A 10065-nucleotide genomic window follows, 5' to 3' on the forward strand; every position below is an offset into this window, starting at 1 on the left:
TTAATCAGTGTCATTGATCTATTATCGCAACTGAGCTTTTAGTGAATAGAGTGCACAACATGGATTGGAATGAACGAAAGCAGAAATTTGTGCCATTGTATGATTACTTCTGCTTCACTGAAGTACTGATGCCATTATGTAGTTGAAGCTTTTAGGAAAAACGTATTATGGGAAGTATTGTCTCTTTCATGTTCACACCATTACAAGTTTTGTGGTCACGGAGCTGTATTAAATCAATACGGCTATGTGGAAATATTAATGGACTATATGGAAATCATGAAACTTCCATCATATATTCCATATAATCTGCATCCATGCAGCTACATGCAGACTTCTAACTGTATCATCTATAGATGTTCTGAGTTCATAATAATAACTCTTTAGGAATGCAGATAGTTTTACCGTGCATTTTATTTTTACCATTATGTGGCGCCCAAAAAAGTCACATGTGGTGGGGTGGGGTTTTAAATGAACAGCCCCTCCACTTTCTGTGCCGTTACCATACTGTCACCATTCTTCCTGATTGCAGAGAAGGTAACCATGTTTGGTCAAGGTAACCATGTTTACCATACCAAATGAAGATTTCAAGTTTTGTTTATTTCCAGTTCTAGGAGAGTAGAGCTTATAGAAAAGAGGAATCATTGCCTTCAGACTCAGGTAAAAGAGTGCACGAAAAAGAGTGTGAGGAAGAGGGTGCAGGAGGGAGAGATATGGCCAGCAAGTCTCAGCGCTGAGGTGAAAAGGCTGTGACATGTGGATTCCACATTTTTCACCTTGTTTTGTGACAAATAAAAAAATGTCCTCCGAGCCGCCTTCTGTCCTTTCCCACAGTTTGATCCATGCATCCGGCTCCTTAGCACTGCATTGTGTTTCAGTGGGGCAGGGCAAAGCACATCTCTTGCCTTGGCCACTGATGAGCTACAACTATGGCAGGCAGAGAACCTGCCTTTATTTTAGCTCTTTATTTAGCTTCATATGGTGTTGATCAAGAACCACCTCTATGGGACAGGGTCATGTGCTGAGGTGGGTGAGGTCTGAATAGGATCCATGGCCTTCCCTAGTTAGGCTAAGAGTATCCTCTCTCCCTGGCTTCCTTTCCTACAGTGCTGCCCCACCCTCCACTGTCCTTGTGGTCATGCTGCTCTCAGCTCCGCTTGCTTGACTGTCCTCATGGCTGCCTGTCCCCCTAGCCCCCTCCTCTCAGGCTTATTCTCCTCTGACTTGGCTGACGGATGCCCCCTGGATTACTGCTACCCCTCCCTCACCAGCTAGCTTGGCCCCCTACCCTGGCCTTTTTGGATTACCCTTCCTGTACCTCTCATCAGTCTGCACAAGGCCTCAACACAGGCTTATATCGGTCGTTGTGTTTTTTACAGCGTTAGTGTTTGCGGGTATGCTGCAGAACACAAGGGATAAATGGTTTAGAAGACAAATTATTACTGTAGAGATTTCCTTACTGTATTTCCTGTATTCACAAAAGATTGTTGTTCCTCCAGGGTTTCTTTTTAATGAAAACAAAAACATTTGTTTTAGGTTTCTGTGTTGCAAGAGTGGACAACACAGCCTTCTTAGTTTTGTTTATTTGAATCATGCCACATGAAAACAACTGAAACCACCGGAATGTAGAACTAATGACATATTACATATTACAGTCTATCTGATCTGTATTTCTGTCTTGTCTCCAGCTGCATTGCAGTTCTGTGCTGCCAGGGGTGCCAGTCTTATGTGTAGCACAGATGGCCCCGATGCAGATTAAAACCGTCTCCAAGAATGCGTCAGATATTGACTTGTTTTTTGAGCTCAAGCCCAATCATACACACTTGAATTCCCTTGAATTTTGAATAAATCTACCCTCCACCAACTGCCATGCAGTTAGATAATGCCTTTTCTGCATATGCTGCCATTTGTCTTTTGATTTATTTTTTGTTTCCTGACTTTGCCCTTGTGGTTCTTAAGAAGTTGACTCACTCTGTTTTCATGTGTTGCCCGTGTGCTATACAGTATATGACATATACAAATATACAGTATATATATACAAATACTATGGTAACCTGCCCTGGCCATGTCAGGACACAACGACAGGTTGACACTAGACCCAGAGGTCCTTGGCATCTTTCATGCATTGTAAAGAAATAAGCATATTGTCAATCATCTTGTCAATCATCCTCCTTTCAAAGACAAACACCTAAAGTTTTTGCTGCACCAACTTCTGCTGACGCTAATGTTCTGAGGACTGTTGAAGTTCTCTGCACTGGCATGACAAATTGATATGCGTTCGATAAGATATCTTTCGCTATCTGCTGCTGTCATATGTACACGTTATGACCGGCGGGGCTACAGTTTAGGGAACAATAACTGAGCACAGCAGTGGTGGTCTTTCCATTAACATTTCAGCATTAGAATAACACCTTGGGGTCAAACAGTACAGTGATGGATGGGAGAGTTTGGTAGGGGACCGTGGGGGGGTTGTGGTATCTGAGGGTTTGACGGCAGCACCAAGGAATTCCCCTCAGGCCATTTCAATTACAGTTTGATTAAGCTCTCCCGTGACTGTGGTGTGTTGCTTTTAAACCATGACATTACTTAGGAGGTCAAACCAGATCATAGCAGTTGCTGACCCCCCCGAGTATTTATTGGGAAGACAGGTGTTAAATAGGTCACAAAATTGAGGGAAACTGTTGCCAGGATTGAAGAGTCGTGGATCAGAAGACTTACGATTGCCCCCATTTCTTATAACTACTCCTTAAAACAAAGTTCCAAACTATTCGGTCGGCAGTAATGCATATGTACAGTGCCGTGAAATTTGCCCCCTTCCTCTATTATTGTATATTTCTCACACTTTAGACAAAATGTATTAGGCAAACAAAACCAGAGTAAACACAAAACATATATTTAAAATTATTGAAATCATTTTCCAGGAAGTGGATGGAAAAATGCTTCGGAGTAAAAATACTTAACTTTTCCAATTTTATGGAATATACACTCAGTGAGCACTTTATTAGGTATTTATTAGACTTATTTTTTTAGACTTATTATGTATTCTGCTTCTGTAGCCAATTAATTTAGAAGTTTGACATGTTGTTATGTTCAGAGATGCTCTTCTGCATACCACTGTTGTAATACTTGGTTATTTGTGTTACTGTCACCTTCCTGTCAGCTTTGACCAGTCTGGCCCTACTCCACTGACCTTTCTCATTAACGAGGTATTTTTGCCAGCAGAACTGCTGCTCACAATTCTCTGCAAACTCTAGAGACTGTTGTATGTTTAAATTCCAGGAGACCAGCAGTTTCTGAGATATTCAAACCACCCTATCTGGCACCAACAATCATTACACGGTCACTTAGATCACATTTATTCCCCATTCTGACATTTGGTCTGAACAACAACTGAACCTCTTGATCATGTCTGCCTTATTTTATACATTTAGTTGCTGCCACATGATTTGCTGATTAAATATTTGCATTAACAAGCTGGTGTACAAGTCTACTTAATAAATTGCTCACTGAGTGTATAGACATGTTTTCATGGTTCTGAGGTATTTACTACATTGATAAGATGTTCTTAAGGTGAAATGCTGTATTTGCTTTAGAGCCAAACATAATGGAACCTGTGTCACAAAGTTCCACTGTTCCCAAAAGGCTTGGGGGTCATCAGGCAGTGGTTTCAACCTTGCTACTCTCCCATGAATCCCATTTGTGCCCAGTCTCTTTCTTACTGTGGATTCATGAACACTGACCTTAGCTGATGCTGGAGGTGAATGTTTTTCACTGTCACTGTGCCCTTGGAGACATTTTGGCTGGTCTGCCACTCCTGGGAAGATTTACCACTGTTCCACATGTTCTCCATTTAGTGATAATGGCTCTCAATATGGTTTGGTGGAGTCCCAGAGCCTTTGTAACCTTTCCTTGGTAAACCGTATATTTCAGCAACTTTTTTCTAATTTATTATGGAATTTCCTTTGATCGTGGAATATTGTGCTTGTAAAAACTTACACAAAATGTGGTGACTACACGCAATGATGGTACGGTTCAATAGGAGTGAGGTAGATTCAACAAGGCTGGCTGCAATCAAACGTTATGACTGTGTTCATATAGCTGAATCTAATTGTCAATCAAATTAGGTTAATTGATTGATTGCGTAACTAAGGGGGCAATAATTTTTTCTCATGGGTGATATTGTTATTTGATAACTTATTTAATGTAATAATAATTTCATTATTAATGATAATAATGAATTAAATACTACTTTTAACAATGGGTTTTGTATTTACTCAATTACCCTTTGTCTAATATTACATTATCAAAATATCTGAAACCATTCAGTGTGATAAATATGCAGTAATCGAGGAAATCAGGAGGGGGCTAATCCTTTTTTTCATAGCACGGCACTCCACTTCTGGACATGAGAATGAGATGCCCAAAAAAATGCTTCCTCCGGTTACAGCTTGTACTGTTCTTATATTTAATATCAGGTACAATTAAGCCACATTAGCCACTATTTTGCGACAATTTTTAGTAAAGCCATGGATGTGCTGGCTGAATTGCCTGCAGCTTAATGTCATATCCTATGTAGTGTATTATGCGCACTGTTTATTGCTCTGGCCATCACTAGTCCAGTGGCTACAGTTTATGAAACGTCACATGAATGTCATTCCACCTGTCATTCCTCGCCGTGAATACATCAAGTGTGATGAATCTTTCCCTTCATCTTCATCCCCCACAGCGGAGAAGGCCACTATTGTCCCCTCATTGCAGCTGACCCCCCCCCCCTTGCCCCTCCAGTTAGTCTTTCATGTGATTGCACAAATGGCTTGGTTGGTGGTTAGTTCTCCAGTGCAAATTGGTTTGCCCGTTGACCCTGTGACTGCACCTTCCTGTGAACTGTACCGCACATGTGAAGGCCGCTGGGCAACTTACTCTCTGTCACTCCCTGTATTTCCATATTAGATGCAAACTTGCTGGTTTCATATTTTCATTGATTTAATATGCTGACCAGCACATCACCCTCTCCCTTATCTAACTACTGTATGGCACTTCCAACACTAAATGGTGCTAAACCACACAGCTATGAAATGGTATGGCTTCCAAAAAAAGAAATTTATCACACTATTGCGCTTTTTTTAAGGTGTGGTTTTCATTTCAAAAATAATTTCAGCAAGGCGGAGACAGCCCATTTCCATTTTTCAGTGCTGAAGTCATAAGTTCTTCTTTTAGACACTGATGACTTAGTTATAAAATTCCCCTGTGTCACAGTGTCTGTTATTGGAGTAAGATAGTGCAGGAGTAATTCACACTTCCATCTCCAGCTCTGAATGGATCTCCTTATTAACATAAACCTGCCTTACAATCTCGTGCATGTCACATATGACATCGCCAGTATTATGCAAGTGACGGAGTTATGTAACTTTTGTAGTGGAGCAGGACCCCACAATGTTAATCTGCAAAAAAGCGTAATTACATATGGAAATTTATGGATGAAAATAATGACGTGTAATCCCTTTTGGCTTGGCAGATATTAGGTTACTGCAATGTTCACATGATTCATTCATCAGATGGATGAGAGAGAAGGCTTATTATGAAATTAATACTGTGGTACACTCTATGAGATATTTCTTATTTCTTATTTTATAACAATAGACATTGACATTAATTGAACATTATTATAATAATAATAATAATAATAATAATAATAATAATAATAATAATAATAATAATAATAATAATATTAAATAAAATTCTAAATAAAAACAGGTTCAGAATTAAATCGTGCAAATAATGATTTGCTCCATTGGCTTGGGAAATATTAAATAAATTAAATACAGTAATTTAATGAGGTGATTAATTATATTTAGTCATAAGAGTATCAATATAAATTACAGAGTTACCCTGCATATGACATAGTGCAGTAATAACATGCAACGTTCTCCGTTTTTGTAGAAATGAAAAGGCTCGGGCAAGTGATGTGTTTTCAAAACAAGCATTCCTAAAATTCAATCTTTAACTGAGTAGATTGGAATAAAAGCAACGAGCTGATCTCGAGCAGAGAATATTGACTTCAGTTCTGGGAACGGGAGTATATAGGGCACTTATTTATACTTGTGCCTTGAAAATATCTCTGTTTGTCACGGCCTTTGATCTCAAAAGACAGTTCCCCGTACTTACATTTTCTAAATATATGTCTATGTCCTCGTAAATGTCTGCCAAATGATGATGCATAACCCAGGAAATGATGATCATGAATGGTAGCGGGTAATCATATTAGCCTATTATCAGAACTGAAAAAACAGTTCGTTGTAAATCAACAAGGATCTCTCGCGTGATCACACCTGTGGTTTAACTGAGTTAATTCCACAAGCGATTATGTTTGCGTGGACTACTCTGCTGTTTTTTTTATGTTGGAAGTTTCTACGCAGCGATTTTTAGTCAACTTGGATCTCTACACCACCTCTGTACAAGCATGAATGGAACTCAACAGCAATCTTAAATAAACACAATTGCACATGCACTAAGTAACAGCGGAAACAACCATTACAAAACATGATGGTGCGATGATCTCCGAGTGCAGGTCAAAACTTGAGTGTCTGATTTTGAACAGCCAATATCAGATAATCAAGCACAATTGTGTGTAGCATCTTTGTGACTCTTTAATGTAAAATGCTTATACCAGATAACCTATATATTTGGCTAGAGGCCTCTCAGTTACGCCCTCCATATTAAGAGGCTCTTAAAATATTTAGGGCCACAACCAGAGTTGTGTACCCTCACCCAAAGCTTATTGCACTGGGCTCTGAATGCCTTTCAGTCGGTCGGCAGTAAAAGCAATTTACCACTAGGTGTCGAGGCCCAATCAAAACGCTGTATTGAGTCTGCAATCTCTTAATTTAAAATAATTTTCTTCAAGACAAAAAATCGAATCCAGGAGCAAAGTAGTGGGCTCGAGGATTGTGGTGACAGGTCATGAATCATACATTTTTTTCTTATTTCATTTTTATAAAACTTTGAAATCAGAAAAATAAACCAATAGGTCGCTTCTTGCCCAGTAATCTCGTAATATAGCCATCCAGTAATACAATTTGTCATGCTAAAATCGTTAAGCGTTTTAAAGCGTTTAAATAATGTTTAAAAGTGCGAACTACTCAGATATTTATATCTATTGTGCGTGACTATTGACTGTCCTGAACTATCTTGATTAGAGGAAACGTTTGCAATTATATTGTATTTTTCTCCATTTGTCATTATTGCCAGTCGTTACTTAGCCAGAGTTTTGTACTTTACTAGGACTTGAAGAAAACTCGCACCTGACCTTTTCTACATTTTTGCCCTGTTTATAGTTTGTAGCCAGTGCCTTGTGTGAGTGAGCTATTTATGTAATACAATTGTGCTTTGAATAGCGGAAAAAATAAACAGACGAACTAAACATACGATTCATCTTTTTATGTAGTGGAAACCCTGTGTATGGACACAAAAGGGGAGGTTTTCATTGGGGAGAGTGAATTCTTTTGAAGTGGAACTAATCATCTAAGGGATGGTTTTCGTTGTCCTAACAACGCAGCTGAATTGAAAAGAGAAACCTTTTTGTGGAAGATATGTTTTCTTTCTGTCATTCAGAAGTGATGATGATACTGGTTTCACGCCCTGTCCTCCTACATTGTCTGCCCAGACGTTTTTGGTCGAAAAGTCTCTACTTGGAGACGCCAAACACACGGCGGGAGACTCCTGTGCGTGACGTCAGGCTCGGCCTTCAGTTCTACTGCATTTACGCTTTTTATTATGATTGCATAGAATTTTTTTTTTAAGTAGCCTACTCTCACTCTAAATGTTAAGTGGTGACTTGCGCTTTGATGTTTCATGGATCATTCAACATTTTTGTTTGTTTTCTAAATAAACTAGCGGATATATTTTTCAGAATCATGATAACCCCTTGCATTTTGTAACACTTTTTGCTCCAGCATGTACAGCTCAATGACATAAGCAACCCATATTTGTTTGCTGCAAATACTAGCCATATAGACATCTACTTCAATATCACAGAATGTGAGTAAATGTCAAATACCGTTCTGCTGTTGCAATCTACTACTGGGGTGATATGTAACACTGTCTGGGGCTGGATGTAATAGGAACAGATAATTTGCTTAAATCAGACTCAAACTGAATGAAATTTACTCAAGAACACCTACTTATTCATGCAATTATCTAATCAGCCAATTGTGTGGCAGCAGTGTAATGCATACAATCATGCCGATATGGGTCAGGAGCTTCAGTTAATGTTCACATCAACATTCAGAATGGGGAAAGTATGTGATCTAAGTGACTTTGACCATGGAATGATTGTTGGTCAGAAACTACTTATCTCCTGAGATTTTCACAGTCTCTAGAGTTTGCAGAGAACAAAAAACATCCAGTAAGCAGCAGTTCTGTGGGCAAAAACACATTGTTAATGAAACATGTCAGAGGAGAAGAGCCAAACTGGTCAAAGCTGACCGGAAGGGCACAGTAATGCAAATAATCAAGCATTACAACAGTGATATGCAGAAGAGCATTTCTGAACACAACACATCAAACCTCTAAGTGGATAGGCTACAGCAGCAGAAGACTTAATAAGTCTAAAAAATAGGTCTAATAAATACTTAATAAAGTGCTCACTGAGTGTATACAGTCGCATAGTAGGCTATATATACCTCTTTGGTCCAGCTCCAATATCGTGTGAGTAATGGGTTCTGTTCCAAACTGGTTTTAAAATTACTGTAGGTGCAGTGGATTATGGTTATGGAACAACAACTTGAAAAAAATGAGGATAACAAGCTTGGAGAAAAACACTATCAAATTTAGGCAATTCAAATTATCAGACTGACTTCCATGATTAATTATTTAAACACCAAAAAACACAGAGATGTTGGTTAATTGTTCAGAACTAGACCCACTGCTGGATAGGTGTACCTAATAAAGTGGTTAGTGAATGTATATGTGTAGGGATAATGCAACTGCAATATGGGGACCAACCTAAGGTAAGCCAACCATACCAGTAAACCCCAACAAAGGCAGGTTTCTGTTGAAACATTGGATTTAATAAATCAGTTGCATTGCAGCTAGAAAGTTTGTGGCTACATTAATTTCTTTTCAACAGCTATAGCACCCAATGACCCTATTTGTACCTATCCAAGCTTGGTTGGCAGTCTTCCTTCTGAAACAAACAGAAGAAGTGCCAGAAACACAGTGCTGTAAGAGGCACTGTCAGAGGAAACATGAAATGAAAATATGATATTCACTGGACATTAAAGATCCTGTGGTGGCACTTTTCACAAAGAGTATCTAACCAGTTTTAATGCCTAAATAAACCAGTTCTACACTGAGAGGTGTGTGTGAGTGTTCTGGTGCTAAATTGCTTTTGTGAATCATCTATTTTTTGCTTTCACCAGCCAAAGTAAATGTGAAACCACATTTCCATCTTCCAAGAGTACATGATTATGGGTGGCCTACATGGTCATTCAGTGATTTAAAAAACAAAATAAAGGGTTTTATATTCCTTTATTCAGTCTATTACAAAGCCCTTACTGGAAGAAAAACCTGCACGCTTCTTCAACTGGAGGAGGATAGCCAAATTATAGGTGCACAAGACACTTAATTGTAAGGTAAAGCACACAGTTCACAATACGCATTTGTGCAGGTCGGTCTTGTTTGGAAAGATTTGAAAGAAATTGTGAAACAAGAAAATGTCTCTTTTTGAAACATGACATTGCATGCTGTTTAGTGGTGTTTGTGGTGTTTGTTCTTATTGCAGTGACACATCCCATTGTGTGCAATTAACCTGACCATCTCCGTGCTGTAGTAGGCAGCATGGTACATACTTGAATGCAGTCATCCAATGGATATTATTCTTAGGGGTGGTTGTATAAAATAAAAATAGGCCAATTAAGAACTTGTAATGAAGGCAAGGCAGTAATGATTCTATATACAGTGGGCTCCAGAATTATTGGTAAGTATGCACAATAAATACTGTAAACTACAAATAATACAGTTATTAACATGAGCTTTATTTTCCAACACATGTAAAGTAGTGCACATTGT

Source organism: Conger conger, chromosome 7 (genome assembly GCF_963514075.1).
Source record: "Conger conger chromosome 7, fConCon1.1, whole genome shotgun sequence".
Classification (NCBI taxonomy): Eukaryota; Metazoa; Chordata; class Actinopteri; order Anguilliformes; family Congridae; genus Conger; species Conger conger.